This window comes from Haplochromis burtoni, unplaced genomic scaffold (genome assembly GCF_018398535.1).
Source record: "Haplochromis burtoni strain Fernald_Lab_line unplaced genomic scaffold, NCSU_Asbu1 Contig_313, whole genome shotgun sequence".
In the NCBI taxonomy this organism is placed as follows: Eukaryota; Metazoa; Chordata; class Actinopteri; order Cichliformes; family Cichlidae; genus Haplochromis; species Haplochromis burtoni.
This window is the reverse complement of record NW_024582674.1, coordinates 196,046-201,911: the sequence shown is the minus strand read 5'-3', so window position 1 is coordinate 201,911 and position 5,866 is coordinate 196,046. Positions and strand designations below refer to the sequence as shown.

The window sequence follows — 5,866 nt, the reverse complement described above, 5'->3', positions numbered from 1 at the left end:
CAAGACCCCGAGATACTTGAACTCCTCCACTTGGGGCAGGAACTCATCCCGGACCCGGAGTGGGCACTCCACCCTTTTCCGGCTAATATTTTATACTCTCCTAAATATATATTCATTTAAACATTCTCGTGCTTATGTAAAGCACTACATGGATGACAGTGTACAAAAGCCCAGCAGAATATTTCACTCTACATCAGCTTTGTGCTTTTCACTTTTCACGTGGCTCTGAACAAGAAAGCTGGAGGTTGTGATTCAGCTTAACAGTGAAGACAAAGCTGTGAGTGACTGATGTGGTCACAGAGCGTGGAGCTGATGCGCTGTCCGTGGTGCTGAAAGGATAACGCTTTATTCTGAATGCAATGAAACTTTCTGTTTTATGAAAATGTATTAAGACGAATGCACGATGAGAACAAAAGCAGCAGCACAGTTAGAGCAGAATATAAAATGTGCCTGACGTCCACGCCTGCGCTTCCACGCCTGCGCGCTTCCACGCCTGCGCGCTTCCACGGCCTGCGGCGTTCAGAGTGTTTCAGGCACCAAAGCTGTGGACTTGAAAATGTTTCTGTTTAACGAGACTTCCTGTTGAAATTCTTACTGATTATAACTTTCTTTCTTTTTACCTTCTGTTCTTTCATTCTTGTCTTGTGTGTTTAAGCTCAGTTTGTATTGCGATCAATTGCATTTTCATATTTGATCGTTTGCTGTGATTATTCTGAGCTTTTATTTCTTTGCACGGTGCTTTGTTATGTCAAAGTGTAAAAATACTTTATAAAAACTTTACTTAGTAAATGCGCTGAAATTGTTCTAAATATAATATCAACAAACTTCTGTCGCGGACTCTCTGAAGCTCATCTTTGGAAACGTTGTGATGTAGTGCAGCAAAAACTACGATAAATATTAACCATAAAGATGAAAAACAAAGCAGGTGATCGTGAAACAGGACTTTTACAGGTTTGATCCCCTGAACCCGAAGAACAGCAAAGACGTGACACTTAATTTTGGTGAAACCACCACTAGATGGCGCTGTGGCGGCGCTGCTGCTGTTTTAGACGAGAGCAGCAGAGAAGCTGCAGACTCCAGACAAACAGCTCAGAGTTTTGCACTTTAGTGTAAAAGTCAGTTCGACATTTAACAGATTTTTTCTTGTAACTACGGATCAATTATTCTTTGTTCATTGCCCATTAAATCACCTGCTGAATAGAAAGTTCAACCAGTGCAGTGCAGTTCAACCACCGATATTAAACAAAAACTGTTTAACACTGAAATTATCCAATAATCTTTGCAGCATCTATATAAACGAACATTATGGCGCAACAGAGTCTCCTAACAAAATCCTCAACATTCAGGAAAATGAAGAAGTGCAGAAAAAAGGTTTGACAAACTCATCACAGTGTAACTTAAAGCACAGTGCTGCCTCTCACTGAGGTCAGTCAAGTCTGGGTGAAACGGGGTCCATGCAGCTCGTAAGCATGTATGCAAATGTTCATTACTCAGTTGTTTTTAATCATGCTAACAGTTGAGAAGACTGATTCACGACTGCATGTGGATCAAAACATGGTTAAGGCAACAGCAACTTTGGTAAGTCCTGGAAACGTAGTCTTTGGCACAGTCTGCATCCAGAAGGCAGCAGGATCAGACGCTGCACATTGCTCCTGTATATCAGCTTGGAAATACACAAGTCCCATTTGCAGAGAACCTACATCCACCCATTTACAGACATGCACATCCTCCTGTAAGAATGCAGGGATATTCTTCAACAGAAAGGGATTCTTCATGAAAAGGTGGAGCTGAGTTTCCAAAGCGAAGCCATCAAAGTGATCCTTAAAGTTTTCCGTCAGTTTTTGTGCAAATGCAGCATGTGAGGTGATGTTAGCACCCTGGATTTCTTTCCCTGAGGGGAAACGTGCACCGTCCTGCTGAAGATGCTGTTTTAAAATGTCAAGTTTTCTCTGGACAGCTGTTATCACACACAGAGCTGTTCTTTCATGATAATCACAAATGGAAATCACTGAGGTGTGATGTCAGCAACAATGTTGGTCTGATCCTCCAGAAACTGCAGGAGCAGATGGCCTCGTGACTTTGTGGGCTTTACATGTTTTACCTCTTTAGTAAACTTCTGCAACCTTACGGGTTGTGTGAACACTGCGTCGTGTTTGATAAGCAGCAGTCGTTGAACTGGACCTTGTATGGTTGATGAGCGAAGGTGTAGTAAAGGATACGCTGTGGAGTTCCCGACAGCAGTGTGATCGCGCTTTCTTCCTGCTCGATTCAGTTTTATATGATGGATTATGCATAAAATAGATTTGGGCTGAAAGGTTTATTGCTTTATTACATATTCAGGTTGTGTACCATGGTTTTAAAAAGTAACTAAGTAACTAATTACTTTTGAAAAATAAGTAATCAGTAAAGTAATGGGATTACTTTTTTTGGAGAAGTAATCAGTAATTACCAACTAATTACTTTTTTCATGTAACTTGACCACCACTGGACGTAGCCCCAGCACTTAGTTACCTGACATTGCTGTGTAGGAGTAAGTCGTTCACCTGTGCTAAAATACGAAGCAGGTGATGCTGATGAGATGAAGAAGCAGAGAAAGGTAAGTTCAGCGACGGTATTCATGGCCTCTCTGTATCCCTCAGAGTGAGGAGCATAGATAACACAGTGATGTGATAGCAGGTCCGGGTTGTCCTCTTTTAGTCGAGTAACTGCTCCTTTGACCCATCAGTGGAGACAACGTTTGTCAGATTGATCTCAGTTAACATTTCTTTTGTTGCTGAGTAAATGTCCTCTCCTCTGTGACGCATAAAACATCCTCCACAAAAGCAGTTGGTGCTGCATTACCGCCAACAGCTGGCTGGGAGAGTGGACCAGCATGATGCTAACCTGCACAGCTGCATGTGGCGCCAGTTCAAAGGTCACGGCACCCTAACCCTAACCCATACATGATTTAACCAAGTACAATAAACCATTTTTAACCATGTCAAACCAACACATTTGGCATTTGGTGGTTTGATGTAATCAGATTACCTTGGATCAATGTAGTATACTTACATTGACTTGAAGTGATTTATTTAAGTATGTAGAGTGAACGTTTTAATTCATTCAACACAAGTTAAAAGCTTCAGCAGAACTCAATGAAATCCTGTTGTTTGAACAACTACTTTGTTAATCAAGGCGATTAGTGCTAGTGTTGCTTAATGAACCAATGTGGGGGTTGATGATTTCATAGAGACAAACAACCATTTGCACTTACATTCATGGGTAACTTAGAATCACCAATAACTCTAATTACACACTGCAAACCAGCCAGACTGTGGATTTGAACCCAGGCCCTTCTTGCTGTGAGGCACCAGCACCAACCATCACACCACCAAGCTGTCACGCCAGGCTTAACACAACCAGGAAAGCTGTGATTGATGCAGCATTTTCTGTATGTTTTTGTCCTTGACAGGTTAAACCACAATAAACAGCAAACACATGATGTGGGTGTGAACTTGTCTGCGTCTTAAAACTCCAGCGATTTTCCTGCAGTTTGACATCTTAGTGATCTTGTGAACTTTGTGAGTCCAGCAACGAACCACTCTGACTAGATTGTATCCTGTCATCTCAACAAGAACAAATGAAGTTGCTGAGTTTCATGCAGATGCTACATGATTTAATTATGTTCACCATAGAAACATGAAATTATTTAGTTCAAATTACAAGTTTGAATCTTGTACATGTAACAACCACCCAGTAGGCTGCTGGGGGACTCCCATGATGCACTGGGTGTTTCTTCTTCACTCACTATGTGTTAATACACGTGTTTAATCATTAGTTATTATTCATATCTGGCTCTTCCACAGCACGTTTTGATGTCTTCTTTCTCTCAGCCGAACTGGTCACATGGCTGCCCCTCCCTGAGCCTGGCACATCCTGTGGCTGCAGAATAGCAGAGCTCAGGAAACAACACCTACAAGTGTTTTCAGTTTGACCCACAGAGCTGCAGAGCATGATGGGACCCGGTGATAACTGGAGCAAAGGTCATGCTAACATGTTTAACAGGGAGGAGGGTAACAGAGGGAACGATCGGGACAGTGAGCTGCAGTCATCACAGAAACACTGTTTGCACAGACCCACAACATTGTGTCAGTGTTGTGTAATCTGTTCAACACAGAACAGAGACGTGATAAGAAAACCTGATCAAACATGATGAATCCTCAAGTGTCAGTGAGAATAACAGAAAGGGAAAAGTGAGTCGTTGGTCATGAGAAGTGGGGCTCAGGAGGGAGCAGGTCACCTGACAACAGAAAGGTCGGTGGTCTGATCCTGCTGCTCCAGCATCTGTGCTGGTCATGTTACTATGGTAACCCAGAGGAGTATTAATTTATTCATTAAATGAGACAATCAGTCATTTTTAATCAACAGAGTTTTTGGAATCATCACATAAATTTAAAACCAAAAACACCGAACAAGTTTCTACAGTGTTTCCACTTTTCTTCTCTCACTTCTTCTTCTTCTTGGTCTCCTCTCTGGGCAGACATGCTTTCACTTCCAGCAGCTGAAACATGAAACATGAGTTACACTTTGCATGTTCACAGTGATGCACGCGTTTGTAATTTTACAAGATTATAACTGATGATGCTGTGACAACATGTTCTGTTGAAATAACTTCACCACAGCTGACACAGAACAATGCAAACACGTATTTTAACGCCCCCGTGCGTCACTTCCTTCTATAGACTCTTCATATTAGTTCATCCATCCTGTTTCCTCTGACTCTCTGCTGTGTTTCCTTCTTTCCACAGTCCAGTCGTGACTGTTTACTCTGTGATGTGTGTCGGGCTTTACTCCTGCTCTTTGTGTCCTGCTGCTTCCTGTTTTACTTTGGTGAGCTCGTGCTCCTTGTGCAGTGTCTTAAATGTTACTTCCTTTGTCTCTTAATCGGTTCAGCTGTGTTCCCGTGTGTCTCCACTTCCCTGATCACCCTTCAGTATACTGGCTGTGTTTCTCTCTGTCCCTCATCAGAGCATTGGTGCAGCTGTCCTTGTGTCTCAGTGTTTCGGTGGTGCCAGTGTTTTTTCTTCGGTGTATCGTTCAGTATTTTGTGTTTTTGCACTTTTGCATCCATCTAAATGAATCACTCGTTTTCTGTTAAGGTCTTTTCCTGCTGCTGTCTGCATCACTCTGCGCATCGCTGAGTCTGCACATCACTCCTGACACAGTGCAGCTTTTTTCAGTTTTTTTTACATTAGCGTTAATCATTTTAAACCAAATTAATTTTTCACCATAAGAGCGTATAAAAGATGGACACGGTGCTTTCTGTATTGTAAGGTAAAGACCTTGCAGTGATACAACATATGACTGTTAGCCACCTTAAGCTAGCCTGTTACCTTGGTAACATCTGTCTTGTCTTTAGTAATTAGCTTTAAACATGATAAAGTTTGATGGTACCTTCAAGACATTTAGTGAAACATTTCTCTATGAAGAAACGTTTCAGACGATCTCATTGGGAACATAATCCGTAGTTATCAGTAGTAAAAGTTGTAGTCGTCACTAAACCCCCCAAACCTCAGGGACGGGGTTATCCTCTGAGGAGCATGAATATAAAATCCCATCGTTGGTACTTCAGTCTGGACCAAAGCGATGCGCCAACAAACACCAACTCACACCGACAAACTACAAGAAGCACAAAACATGAAGTGTAACAGAGTCAGGTTCAGATGTGCTGTAGTGACCTGCGACGCTGTGATGTGGTCCACTTGTTTCTAAAGCAGCAGAAGATCAGAACAAGGAGAATGAAGGGCAGACTCCTCAGGACGAAGATGACAGGCGATGATGAAGGAGCTGAAATTCACACAAAACAAAGTTCAGCTCTTCATTCGTT

The 5,866-nt window shown here is 42.2% G+C and overlaps 1 protein-coding gene across 1 annotated transcript in view; it reads right to left on the bottom strand.

Moving 5' to 3' along the window:
- Positions 1-4,378: 4,378 nt before the first annotated feature.
- LOC102314138 (transmembrane and immunoglobulin domain-containing protein 2) overlaps positions 4,379-5,866 on the bottom strand; it is a 24,762-nt gene continuing 23,274 nt past the window's right edge. The window contains exon 4 of the mRNA XM_042228228.1: positions 4,379-5,354. The gene's annotated coding sequence lies outside the window, so the exon portion shown is untranslated. The remainder of the gene's footprint in view (positions 5,355-5,866) is intronic.